Source organism: Solanum dulcamara, chromosome 2, assembly GCF_947179165.1.
Source record: "Solanum dulcamara chromosome 2, daSolDulc1.2, whole genome shotgun sequence".
NCBI classification, from domain to species: Eukaryota; Viridiplantae; Streptophyta; class Magnoliopsida; order Solanales; family Solanaceae; genus Solanum; species Solanum dulcamara.
The window spans coordinates 53,655,000-53,669,984 of NC_077238.1; the positions used below are offsets into that span (position 1 = coordinate 53,655,000).

At 38.2% G+C, this 14,985-nt stretch overlaps 1 protein-coding gene across 1 annotated transcript in view; it reads left to right on the forward strand.

The window, feature by feature from the left end:
• LOC129880570 (calmodulin-binding transcription activator 4) overlaps window positions 1-14,985 on the forward strand; it is a 47,731-nt gene that overhangs the window by 12,721 nt on the left and 20,025 nt on the right. The gene's annotated exons all lie outside the window — the stretch shown is intronic.

The window sequence follows — 14,985 nt, forward strand, 5'->3', positions numbered from 1 at the left end:
TGGATTTCTATTACTGGCAATTCAAAGCTTTGGGATTTGCTTACTTATTTGTGTTTTGTCATGAAGTAGGTAGATATTTTTGTCAATTTGTTTGGTGTGGCTGGCTGCTTGTTCTTGGGCTTGAAACTGTTGACCTGGACTCTTAACAGTAGCTTTTTTGAGTTAGAAGTGTTTGCAACTGGGTGTTTGGTTTATTTATTTATTTACCCTAATCATTTAACCTCAGCTTAATGTTGATTGGTACATCAGCATCTGAAGGTCCATTTTGGAGTTGGTCAAATACTGTACACCATTAGAGTTATTCCATTAAATTTAAACACGTAACTACTTATAGTTTTTCATGGCCCAAATAGGATTTAAGTAGTACCATTTTCTAGGCTTTTATATGTTGTAATTATCCACTAATGAATATTGTATCCGTATAATTGTGTTGTGGAATACTGCTTGTGTAAAGATCTTACCACTAGCATTTAAATTATTACCTATTAAAAAAAAAAATTAAAAAAAGTGAAAGTGTAGCTTTTAAGATCTGACACCAGTCATCAACTTGATGCCTCCTCTTGGATATTTACTTCTGTATTGTTACATTTACACAAAGAAAAGAGTTCTAGGAGCTGAAGCTCGAAGAATGCTAATGGCTACTCAGGAATTCTGTCCGAGATAATAGTTATGAATACAGAGAATTGAAAGAAGAGATATAAGAAGAAGATTGTTAATTCATTGAATGAGTATGATCTGTTACAATTGAGACTTTATAGCTAATACACAAAAATAGGGCTAACAACTTTCTAACTAACTAAATAACAATTGGAATGCTTATCAGGTAACTGTCATCTACAGTACTATAACAGAACTTGGGACTATAGTGTTAACAACTTTAGTGAAATGATGCTGTTTTAACTATTTTACTACAATTGATCTCCACTAACTCAAATGCCACATCATCACTACTAATCCATCTTAATCCAACTCCATAGTATTGATCCTGTAACTTGCATCAATACCCCCTACAGGAGAATAGACTTGACCTCAAGGCTGAAATGAATGGAACCTATGCTGAACATCTGAAAGAAATTCCCAAGTAGCCTGTTGAGAATCAATATCTGTCCATTTGATTAGCACCTGAGCAACAACTTTGTTACCTCTCTTTACCAACCTTCTTTCTAAAACAGCTTCAGGTAGAAGACAATAAGGGATTGACAAGTTAAACAGAGTGGGATGGTTAATGGCTGCAGGAAGTTCATGACACCTTTTCCGCAATGACACATGGAAGGTGAGGTGAATCAGGACATCAGGTGGAAGTAAGAGTTTGTTAACAACAGTTCCCACCTTAGCAGCAACAGGATATGGACCAACATATTTAGCTGCTAGTTTGTTGAAAGGTCTCACAGTAACAGAAATTTGCTGCTGAAGTTTTAAGTAGACCCAATCTTCAACTTCAAAAGACCTATGTTTGTCAGCTATGTCCTTCATTCTCTGCTGAGCCCTTTGCATATGAAATTTCAAGAGGGAAATAATGGCTTCCCTAGCATCTAGAGACCTATCAACCATTTCTGAAGAAGACTCTCCCACCAAATGAGGAAGGTGAATTGGAGGTTTTTGTCACTACCCGAGTCTACACCCTAGTTGTGACCGACACTTAGGATTGGAAACGACCCCAAGCGGACCCTTGGTACTGGCATGTTGCTAATCAACTAAACTAACCTTCTATGAAGTGCAAGCAGAAGCTAAAACATAATTAATTGAAATAAATACTCATGTATCTGAATGAAATGACTGAAAATATCTATGGAATTGATCAACTAATATCTGAATGAAAGCCTCTACTAACTGGAATGAAAAAGAAATAAGTTTCTTGGGACATGACCCCCAGCTACCTCAAAACAAATAACTGTCTAAAAATAAATCCTAAGTACTAGCTACTTCATGAAGTCCCCGAATGAGGAGGACTCACCAACTGTAGACTGGAAGTGCTGCAACCTGATTAGCCACAAGTGTGAGAGCGAACGCCTGAATCTATATCATAATAGGATGCAGTGCACAGAAAAGTATGCGGTCAGTACGTGGAATGTGCTGAGTGTGTAAAGGGACTCTAAACATAATCATTTTCGATAATATCATGCTATAAAACTTATCAGTTTTCAATAATCATGAATTAATGAGTGAAAGTAGAATGTCTTGAAATTTCGGTGAATGATTTGAGAATCTGCTTTCTAATCTGTATGGAAATTCTCTTCTATAGTTTTCAACTGAAAATATACATATATATGTACATATCTAAGCTGTTGTTCTGAGAAATCAGATGATAAATCAAGCATGTAGAAACAATAATACTTTTACTGGGGAGTTTCTTACAACCGACATATACCATATGAGCTTATGATATCCAACTTATAATCCTAGTTGGGAGGGTTGTCCTATACCTTTCTAGGGTATAGAATTGTCACGACCCAAAAACTAAGGTCATGATGGCACACATCCCAACGCCCCACCAGATGTGTAAGCCTAAAACTAAAACTCATATGAGACTCACAAAGGAGAACTCAGGCCGCAAAATAAACAAAAGCTGAAAACAAGTAAAATTCCAAAAATCGGGTATCATAAGTGTAAAGAGCATCTAATACACTGATCGATTCTGATATACTTCATAAGTCTTTGAATAATAGTAAAGAGTGGAAGTAAAAGCTAGAACTAATGGTGGTCCGAATCCCAAGACCTCATCATTAGTCTGAATAGTAAATATCCGCAAGAGAATGAGATCAGTTGCCATGCAGAATACCCTGACTAGGATCTGCATCAAAAAGGGACACAAAAGTAGGGGTGAGTACAATCCACATGTACTCAGTAGGTTTAATTGACTGAGTAAAAAGAATTAATCAAAAACTAGGAAATAAACTAAGGAACGCTTCCACCTGCAGGTAGAAAAGTCCCACTCTGGCTACGTTGCCGCCAATTTATATAGAACGACGCAATTAAAGTAAATACATAATTACAGTTCAATATCGCAGTTAAACAGATAGATCAAATATCACAGTTATTAATGCAATGCAATGCATTATGATGATGCAATGATATGATTGTACGATGGGATCAAGGTTGTCGCACAACCTGTTGTATACACCTGCTGAACTGTGCTACCAAGCAGGACCCATGGGGGTCTCGCTGACCATATTCCTCGTCACAATCTCAATGTATCAATTACTTCGCCACCCAGCTCGTGGCCAAGGACTCATGATACTAATATCTCATCCGCTTGCCACCTACTCGTGGTCAAGGATATATGAAAGGTGTCACATTTTCTTTCTCAAAAAGATTTTCTACAGTTCTCAACTTTGCAATGATCAATGATAATATGAATGAGGATGATTGCATTTACAACATATAAGGCATGGAGGTAATATTCAACTCAACATGTAGTACAAGGTTCAAAGTTCTCAAAACTTAACCTAAACATGATGTTCACTCTCAATAGACAGTAATGGGAAGGAAATACTTCAAAATAAATGTTCACCCCTTCCTCAACAATATCTCAATACTCAGGCAGGCTCAAACCCTCAACTCAACCCTTGAGGCGGGCATTACAAGTCAAATAACCTCTTCATATCTCTAAGTCAGTCAAGTCATGGATTACACAGTCTCAATCACAGATAAAATATCACATAAGATCCCCACTCGAGCTACACAACATATATAAGCCCCCACATGGGCATCACAATATAAATTATCTGTCCCAAACTACTCTACGACCCCATCTCAAAGTCTATAACATAGAATTTGACTAATCACCCCAACTCAGCCCTAAGAAGGATAGCCAAACCTACCTCAATTGCCGAAACCTCACTCGAACGCTCTACCAAACAAACAATCTTTGAATTCGACGCCCAAAAAGACAATCCACTATCAAGAATGAAACATACGCGTCATAAGGAGTCCAATGACACCCATATTGATAAGTTTCGGAATTGGGGGTAAAATAGTCCAAAAATTGATTAATCTCGAAAAGGGTTGATCTGGAAATTTCTTTCGAAAACACGTTCTACTCATTCAGAGAAGTTTGTGGGTGAAAAAACCATAAAAATAGACCAAGAAATCATCAAAAATTAAAGAAATGCGAAATCAAGGTTTTGGGAGTAAAATCTTCCTTTGAAACGTTGATTCTTGAATGAATTAAGAAGAGGAATTTAGGAGAAATTGATTAAAAAAAATATATAAGAGGGCTTACCCAGACGAGATTCTCCTAGAATTAGCTTAAAAATACCTTATCCCTAGATCCCAAATGAGTAACAATGGCGGAATGGAGGAAAAATGGGAGAAAACCCAACTTAACACTGTTCAGGTAAAAAATGACCTTCGCGATCGTGGGACACTAACCCCGCAATCGGGTAGTATTGGGTTGAGACACCTTCACGAATGCGAGCCTCTTGGCCGTGATCATGATGCTCTAGGGGGAGGACCCTTCGCGAACGCATGGAATATGACGCGATCGCAATGAGTAAGGGACTCAGCACCAAAATACAATTCACAGCAGTTTGTCAAGTTTAAAAATGCTCTTGATTGGACCCTTAAAACTCATTCAAGGTCTGAGGAAAATAAACTGGATATGTTACTACACTGAATTCGACATTGCAGACTCAATGGGATCGTCATATTTTCGAAAAGAAGTCGTTTTGACCAAAATACCCTTCCGGACCCTTTATTGACCTAAAACTCAACTTTTGGCCTAAAAGCTCAAAACGACGATTAAGGTACCGGGGCTCTAAGTCAATGTTCAACTAGACCAAACTCGACGTTCCGGATGCAACGGAATTGACAAAATTCTAAAACCCCCTAATCTATATCCGAAATCCCAACTACACACTTCAATTACACGGGGGTCATATCACCCTCCTGAACTATTTAAAATTGTAATTATTGTCACCCTAAAATGCCATAATCAGTTATGTATCTTGTGGTGTAATACAAGCGCACGCCACATCAATGCCACGTCAATGCCACATAATAAATACAATAAATTTATAATTATTTTTACTATATTTTTTTCCTTTCTTTTTTTCATTTTATACCCATTACAAAACCTCCATTATAACTGATGGCATCACCATCACCATCCCTAAATCCAACCCCCTCCTTGTCGCAATTAACCCGCCGGGAAGAGAAAGAACAATTAATTTTTCCGATGAGTGAAAGTACTCTCTATGGCTAGAATAATTCTCTCCCAAACGACGCTGTATTGATATTTCAATCGAATTTTTCTACAGCTTCTTCCATTGTTGCACAATTTATTCCATGGATTTTTGTGTCATTTCACAATCTTAATGCAATTTAGTTTTTTCCTCTTCCTAATGTTGGTTAAAATAGCAAACCCAATTCAATTAATTAGAATTTCTCCATTTTGAAGATACTCATTACTTTTGGGTCTTGATTTGTATTTTGTATATTGTTCATTAGTATAGCATGAATATAGGGGTTAAATGAGTTGAAGATGTTATGTGAGATTATATGGGTAGTGTTGAGGGAAATTTGTGTAAGAATGAAATTATTTCTCATGTTTGTTGGAGTCCACATTTGAGAGGAGAATTTATTTTTTTATATGAGTTCTTATAGAAAGAGATTATTATTTTCAGAATTTTAATTGAAAAATATTAACTAAGTAGATTTAAGGGTTAGGATTGATGAAGAAATTTTGTAGAGGAATGTGAAGAGTACAGGTTAGATATGAAAATGAAGAAGATGAAGGCACGTGGGTGGGTGGGTGGGGGAGGTTATTCAATGGGAAAGAGAGGTAAAAAAAAAGAAAAAAAGAGGAGATATTATTAAAAATAAAGTTTTAATATTTATTTGTGGTGTTCACTCTCTCAAAGAGAGTGAAATACACTAACTTTGCCACATAAGCATATAGGACCCCCGTGTAATTGGGATTTTGGGTATAGATTAGGGGGGTTTTAGACTATTTTCTCTAGTTTATTTGCTAAATTCATGCTTGAAATCATCAAGATTAAATAAAATGCTAAACCTTTGCTCAAAACTTGGGACTAGGAAACACTTGCAAAAACTCATGCATAGTCGCTTTAACAAGAGCAATAGTCATATATTAACATAAGAAAACTAAATTTCAAGAAGTATGCATAATTGGATATGAATCCTAATTCACAAAATCATGAAAATCATATTGAAAAATCTGAACTTTTGGATCTGAGGATGAAAGGAAGTCTTCATTGAAGTCCTACATACCTTAATTGCTCCAAATACCCAAAAAATATGATCTTGGAAGAAGAAGAACCACAAAACCTTTCTTGAACCTTGGAGATGAGTTCTTGAGAAGTTTTCTTGAAAGTATATGAATTTAATGTGTAGGAGGTATTAATTGGTGTTAAAATGAAGAAATTATGAAATTCTATTGTCAAATCTTACCTTGGATGATGGATGAACCTCGGAGGAAGTTGGGTTCTTGAAAACTTCTCTTTCTAGGGAAACTTTTCGAACTTGGGAGGTGAACCACGACTTTGGGGTCTTTTATAGCGTTTCTGATGTGCACTATCGCAAAAATACCGTATTGGGCTCGCAGCTGGCATGCAACAAGGCAGTAGCAACTGTCTTCAGTACGCTATTGCGCTGCTGACGGCACGGGCGCGCAGCAAGGCAGTTTCAGTAAAATAGTCATAACTTCATGTACAAATATCGGGTTGATGAACGGTTTGTTGTGTTGGAAACTAGACTCAAATGCCTTTAATTTGATATGTTATGGTCCACATAACTCTTCATATTTTAGGAGATATGCTCGATTGAAGTTGACCATGTATGGTCTTATACGAAAACTTAATCGATAGAGAAGCTTTCAACTCAATTTTGTGCCAGGAGTCCCTTATAACCTTAATTCACATCCAATACACTTTCCACACTTATGATTGGACCTTTACACCAAGTCACAATCAAATTCATTGGGTTCGGGCCTATACGCATACAGATAATGGTTCGGACCTTTGCTTAGAAGTTGTGGGTTGTTAGAGTTTCTGACCATATAAGAACTCATAAGGAGAACATTCAATGGTGGTGTGGTAAGTGGTATTATACCACCATTCAACAAGTGGAAGATACTTAGGACAATCCTTAGGGCTATCAGAGCAAAAACACCTCAAGTAGGTTTCAAGAGTTCTGTTTAAGACCTCAGTTTGACCATCTGTTTGAGGGTGATGAGCAATACTTCTCTGCAGATGAACACCTTGTAATGTGAATAATTCTTGCCAAAAGTTGCCAAGGAAAACAAGATACCTATCACTGGTGATTGTAGCAGGCATACCATGGAGTTTATAGACATGATCCAAGAAGCATTGAGCTACTGATCGTGCAGTGTATGGATGGTGCAGGCTCATGAAGTGTCCATACTTGCTCAATCTATCAACAACCACCAATATAACCTCCTTTCCCTCAGATTTAGGCGAACCTTCAATAAAATCCAAATATGTATCTGTCTGAACCCCATCAAGGATTGGCTATGGCTGTAAAAGCCCTGGATGTGTAGAAGCATCATACTTGTGCCTTTGACAAATGTCACATTTATTGATAAAATCTCTAACATCTTGCACAAGAGACTTCCAATAAAAAAGAGACTACAATCTCTTAACAGTAGCATCCATACCAGAGTGATCACTCTGACTAGTAGAATGCCAAAGCTCAATAATGGTTTTCCTCAACTCTGCATTTGAGCCTACCACCAACCTACCTTTCCATCTGAGTTGATTGCTATACCATGTAAAGAACTTAAAAGGATGAGACTGTAATTTAGTGATCAAGGTTTGGAGAGAAGCATCATGTATCCAAAATTCTTAATTTGCTCATACAATGGATCGTGAGGAGACACTAAGGATATAGCCAACAATTCAGACTCACGCATCCTAGATAATGCATCTGCAACTTTGTTATCAACCCCTTTCTTGTACTCAATGGAAAAGTCAAAAACCATCAATTTAGATATGCAAGCAACCTGGAAATCAGTGTGAATATTATGCTCCACAAGTGTTTGAGAGCCTTCTGGTCAGTTCTTAGAAAGAAAAGCTCGCTTAGTAAGTAGTGTGACCATTTAGACACAGCAAAAATGAGAGCAAGAAGTTCCCTATCATATACAAACATAGCTTGATGTCTAGGGGCCAGAGACTTACTAATATAAGCAATGGGATGCCCTTGTTACATCAATACAGCTTCACTTGCATCAGTCTTTACCACAAAGGGTTTGGAGTAGTCAGGCATAGCTAAAACATGAGGAGAAATCAAAGCTTGTTTAAGCTTCTCAAAAGTTGTAGTGCAATTATCAGTCCAGATATAGCCATCCTTCTTAAGTAGATCATGTAAGGGTCTACCTGTTAAAAACCAAAACCTTGAATAAACCTTTTGTAATAACCAACAAGTCCCAAGAAACCCATCATCTGTTTAATATTGCTTGGGACAGGCCATTTCTCCACAACTGTGATCTTTTTAGGATTAGTAGAGACTCCTTCCTTACTAATAAAATGACCTAAGTACTCAACCTTAGGCACCCCACATGCACATTTGGACATGTTAGCATACAACTGAAACTTCTGCATCAATTCAAACACAACCCTTACATGTTCGATGTGATCAGACAGTCTTACTGTAGATGAGTATATCATCAAAGAAGACTAACACTGTCTTCCTCAATAGTGGTTTAAAAACTGAGTTGATGAGACTTTTGAAGGAAGATGGAGCATTCGTTAAACCAAATGGCATGACCAAAAACTCATAATGGCCTTCATGAGTTTTAAGGGCTATCTTTTGAGCATCCTTTTCATACATTCTCATCTGGTGATAGCCAGCTCTAAGATCAATCTTAGAGAACACCACAGCACCCCATAATTCATCCAAAAGATCCTCTAAAATTGGAATTGGGAACTTATCTTTAATGGTCAAGTGATTTAATTCCCTGTAATCAACACAGTCTCCAGCTTCCATCTTTTTTTCCCAACACACACCACAGGTGAAGCATAGGGGCTAGTGTTAGACTGTATCACCCCTTGATCAAGCATCTCTTGCTCAAGTTTTTCTATAATGTCCTTCTTAACACCAGGGTATTTGTAAGGCCTCTTATTCACAGGACATGCAGATTCTACCAATGGAATCCTGTGATTAAAAGTACCTCTATGTGGCGGCAAAGTAGTAGGCAATTCAAATATGCTAGCAAATTGATCAATTAATGTTGATAATTCAGGTGCAACTGTAATACCTTGATCAGCTTGGATATTGTGGCACTAGTGTCGCTCCTCAACATCATTTAGCAAGGACATCATAAAGAACCGAGTATCCTCTCCCTCCAACCTATTCACTGCCTTAGCTCTTGTTGCCTGTAATGTAGTGCTAGCCCCTCTCAACACATGCCTTTTGCCTTTATATCTTAACTCTACTGTCCTGTTCTTGAAGTCAAACAAGATTCTGCCCAGAGTATTCAACCATTGCACCCCTAAGACAATATCCACACTACCCAATGGAAGTAACAGAAAATCAGATGCAAATGTAGTACCCTGCATTACCCACTGCAAATCTTTGCATACAGAAGTTGCACTCGTTTACCATCTGCAACAGTGACTGATTGAGCCATGATTGTGATGGTTTTTGATACGCCCAAACTTACACTTCAATTAAGAAGTATAAAGCGGTCGCTGTCAAATATCGAACCCAACTAGGTTGTGGTCTAACCCAAGGGAATGCGGAGGAAATAAGTCTACTAGCATTTAAACTCAGTGGTAGTCAATATTTCCAACCAATAAACATGCATAAAGTAAATGAGGGGTTTTGTTGTTTTAGTAAGTAAATGTTTTAACAGACTTAAGGTTGTAAACAATATGAGATGGTAACTAGGATTGTGTTCCCCATGACATGTAACTCAGTAGTCGTTAGGTATTGGTGATATCGTATCAATGCATCACATGCAAAATCTAGCAAGTTATGTACATCTAAACATCTCCCAATCATATTAAATGTATTTCACTCATCAACTTTCGGTCTCAGAGTGTATTACCAACTAACCCTTGCTTTTGATCTCAAAAAACTATCCCCTCGCGGGCTCAAGTTCTTAGACGGAGGTTTAGACCTCAAATCTATGTTGTAGTTTTTTTTTCTTAATTACTACCCCTCTATGGAGAAAGTAATGAATAAAGACGAGTTTTAACGCGTGCGCTCTTTAAAAGGAAAACAAGATGAAGAAAACTACAATGTAATGCTAAATATGACAATCACATATACGTTTGCCTACTTCATTATTGAGTCATGGTTCCCACAACCCTAGTTATGGGTTTTGCTACTCATATTCGCAAGGAATGAATCAAGAATCAATATAGAATTCATGAGACAATACTTGCGTATATGAAAAAGTAAACCTTGATTCACAAGACGAAGAATGAATCAAGAATGAACAAAAGATTAGATTGCACATTTGAATCTTGAAAAGTAGTCGAAGTATGTTCTCACAATGGTCACAATACTCAAAAATCGGTAAAAACCCGTCATCCTTGAAGTAAAACGAGTTTGGGTATTTATAGAAGTACAAAACCCAATCCTAAACCAACTAGGAAAACATAAGTTGGCAGAGTTCACTCCAAGGCTTCACAATCCGTATTCTCTATCACACCCCATGGGCCTTTGCTCCTTCACGGGCAATCATCATGTCTTGTGTTCTTCACTACGCCTCGTATTGGGGTCCATGGTACTTCCCTTGAACAATTTCAACTTCTTTCAACAGGTCCTTCACGAGCTCTGATCACGAACCATGGTGAACTCCAAGCCAGTGAAGGGTCTCGTGGTGTTCCACTTAGCCAAAATTCCATCAGCTTCAAGCTTCAACCATATCAGCATAACGCCAGCCACCATGGCCCGTACAGGGCACCACTGACCGTGGTGGCACTCGTAATCCCTGGCCTGCAACATTTCTCAGCAAAAATTCCTTAGATCTTCAAAATCATCCCAAAACTCATGCAGGACTTAGTTTTCCTGTAAAATGAACAAAACACACATCATATCCACAGAAACATGCTTGAAACTCACACTAATCCACCGTTTTGAGCATCGAAAGTGTCGTAAATATGCGACACATCAATTTTTACACCCTAGCATCTTGTCCACTTCTTAGTCAATGAAATTGTGGGTAATACCAGTGTCAATTAAGACCTGCAATGGCCTCTTTTCATGGTAGCCAGTGACTCTATGGTCTGATAACCAGTCACTCCTATAAATGCTTGGACTGATATGGTAATGAATTCATCAACCTCCTCCTTATCTTCTGTATCCAAGTCTTCTTCCTCTACCACATCCACCATGAAAATCTGTCTGCTGGTCTTGCATTTGTGACCAGTGTTATCAAAGGCGAAAAGCGCAAAAAAGCTCTAAGGTCTGTTGGGGCTTTAAGCACGAAGCACAAATAAAGCGTGGGTTTTAATGAAAAAAGGCGCAAACGGAGAAAAAAATACAAATATGTATGTTTAGTCCAAGACTAATAATTATAAACATGCATGACTAATATATGACCAAAGAAATTGAAAACAAATTATGATAAAGTGAAATATCAATTGTTTAGTGTCACTTCTTAAGAAGAGTCTCATTGGCAAGGAAAAGTTTGCCTTTGAACCTTGATGACGACACTGAAGCGCACATAGAGCGAGGCAAAGCGCTCAACGCGTTTTGAGCCTCGCTTCAGGGCTTAAATGCGCTTAAAGCGCGCCTTTGACTACATTGTTTGTGACCCAACACATACTTTTCATCACAGAAAAAATAAAGACCCTTATGTCATGACCCGCCACTTGATTATCAGAAAGGGGGAGAATCTAGAGTCTTGAAAAGGTTAATAGAAGACTCTAGAATGTCTAAGAGAATTTTTGAAAAGATTTAGATAAATCTAGAACATTGTAGAGAAGTCTTGATAGCCCTTAGAATACTCTAGATTGTAGAGATTTCTAGAAGAGGGACTAGTTTGTAAATATGGAAGGACTTGTGTAGTAATTATTATTTGCACTTGCCCCTAGTGAATAGTATAAATAGGAGGGGCCATTCATTTGTACAACCATCAAGCAACAAACAATCTTCCTAAGCAATATACAAGTTGTCACGACCCAAAAACTGAGGTCATGATGGCACACATCTCAAAACCCAATCTGATGTGTAACCCTAAAAATAAAACTCATACAAGACTCCCAAAGGGGAAAGTGATGCCACGATTTAAATAAAAAGAAAAAAAAATAAAGAAATTATCCCAAAACCTGGTGTCATAAGTATAAAGAGCATCTAATACAAGGTTCGAATCTGAAGATACAACATAAGTCTCTGAATGATACAAAAGACTGAAAAATAAAGATAGACTAGTGACGATCCGAATTCTAGGACCTCACCACTAATCTGAGAATACACAATCCGCTAGAATATTAACTGCCACGTGGGGTACCCCGACTAGTATCTGCATCAAAAAGGGACACAGAAGTAGGGGTGAGTACAATTCACATGTACTCAGTAGGTTTTAGCTGACTGAGTATAAGGAATTAATCAAACCTATGAAATAAACTAAGGAACGCTTCCACCTGCATACAGAAAAGTCCCACTTCGGCATCGGTGCTGCCAGTTTATATATATATTGGCGCGAGTAAAGTAAACCCATAATAACAGCTCATAATCACAATTAATCAGATAATTCAAGCAGCACAGATATCAATGCAATGCAATGCAATATGATGATGCAATGATGTGGTGGTACGGTGGAATCAAGACTATCGCACAGCCTGTCGTATACACCTGCCGAGCTGTGCTACCAAGCAGGACCCATGGGGGTCTCGCAGACCATATACCTCAATCACAATATCTCGTTATCCTTGCCACCTCCTCGTGGTCAAGGGATCACAATGCATCCACTACCCTGCCGGAAAACTGCCTCGGTCAGGGACTCAAGATACAAAGGTTAGGATCACAATGCATCCACTACCCTGCCGGAAAACTGCCTCGGTAAGATACAAAGGTTGGGATCACAATGCATCCACTACCCTGCCGGAAAACTGCCTCGGTCAGGGACTCAAGATACAAAGGTTTAAAGGTGTTTCATTTTCTTTCTCAAAAAGAATTTCCATATTTCTCAACTTCCCATGTTTCATGATATGATGAATGAGGATGAATGCATCAAAACACATATGCATGGAAGTAATAATCAACTCACATGTGGTATAAGGTTCAAAGTTCTCAAAACTTAACCTACACATGCTATTCACCCTCAATAAATAGTAACGGGGAGAACACACTTTCATTTAAATATTCACCCTTTTCTCAACAATATTTCAATACTCAAGTATGCTTAAAACCCCCAACTCAATCTCTCAGGCAGCATCACAAGTCAAATAATATACTCAAGCCTCTCTCTTAGGCAAATCATAATTCACATGCTCTCAAAGCAAATAAGATAACAAATAAGGCCCCCACACGGGCTATGTAATACAAATAAACCCCGTCACGGCAACACATTAATAAATAAGCCTCCACACGGACATCACAATATATATAACATTCTCAACTCATACTACAACCCCATCCCAAAGTCTATAACATATGAATGACTAATTACCCCATCTCAATCTCAAAGAAAGATAGCCAAACCTACCTCAATTGCCGAAGCCGCACTCGAATACCTCCACCGGACAAGCAACTCTCGAATTCAGCGCCCGGAATGACAACCCACTATCAACAATGAAACATACACGTCACAAGGAGTCCAATGACACCCATATTGATAGGTTTCGGAACCGGGGGTAAAATGGTCCAAAAATTAACTATTTTCGAAAAGGGTCAAATCTGGAAATTTATTGAACAATCCCATTCTATTGGTAATAAGGAACTCATGGTTGAAAAACCCATAAAAATAGAGCTCAAAACGAGTTGGAAATCACAATTTTCCTTAAATTCGGATTAGGGAAGAAACAAAGATTTTTGGGGTTTGAAACTAAAATTTAAGAGTTAAAATCGTCAAAAACTTAATGAAAAAGGAAGGTTTTAGGTCAAAAATCACTTACCCAACACTTTGCCTCAAAAATCTCTTCTCAAATCACCTCAAGGAGTTCAAGAACTCAAACAAATGATGAAAAATATTGAAATGGGAAGAAAGGGGCATTTTCTGCCCAAAAAGTTACTGTTCACGCGTGTTACTGTTCACGCGTGTTTTGTACAAATTTTCGAAAATCACCCTCAAGGTCATTACACAAGTCTTCTTTAAAAAAGCTCTTTTGTCTTTCTTAAATCTAGTGTTCCTTAGTGATCTAGTCCAAAAAGGCTTACTTGAGCTTACAAGATCGTGAAAGAGTCGTAAGTTGTCGAGTGCTGCACGGAAGTCTTAGTGGAAGTCTAAGTTCGTGACACTTAGCTCTCTTTTCATCCATCTTTGTTGCAGTCAGTCTCCTTCCATTGTTATTACTGCTGAATCTGCCTGGCCTATTAGCCTGTGTCTCTACTGGTTTCTTGAAGGAAGTAGATGGAACTACTGCTTTCTGAAAGAAGGGTGGCTTCATGTGGTTGGGAGTAGGCAGTATAGGGCCTTGTGCTGGTCTAACAACAGATCCCAAACCCCAGGACTTAGCCTGTGCTTTAAACACCTCCGCTTGTAAATTGCAATCTTATAGGCTTGCATCAAGGTTCTTGGAGGTTGTATCCTAGCATTCTTATTCAACTCAGCTTTGAGTCCTCCTAATAAGCAACTAATGGTGTTTTCAGTAGATAAGTTCACCCCTGTCATCAACCTATCAAACTCAGCTTGGTACTCCCTCACACTACCCTTCTGAGTTAGGTTCTTCAAAGCCTCCATAGGATCTTCAAATTCTTCCCCAAACCTCCCACTCAAGGCTCACACATATTCAGTCCAAGAAGGATCCAACATAGAACTTCTAGATCTCATATAGGACCTATGGCAAGTAATGGCTTCACCCTCTAAATAAATTGATGCCACTTTTACCCTTTGAT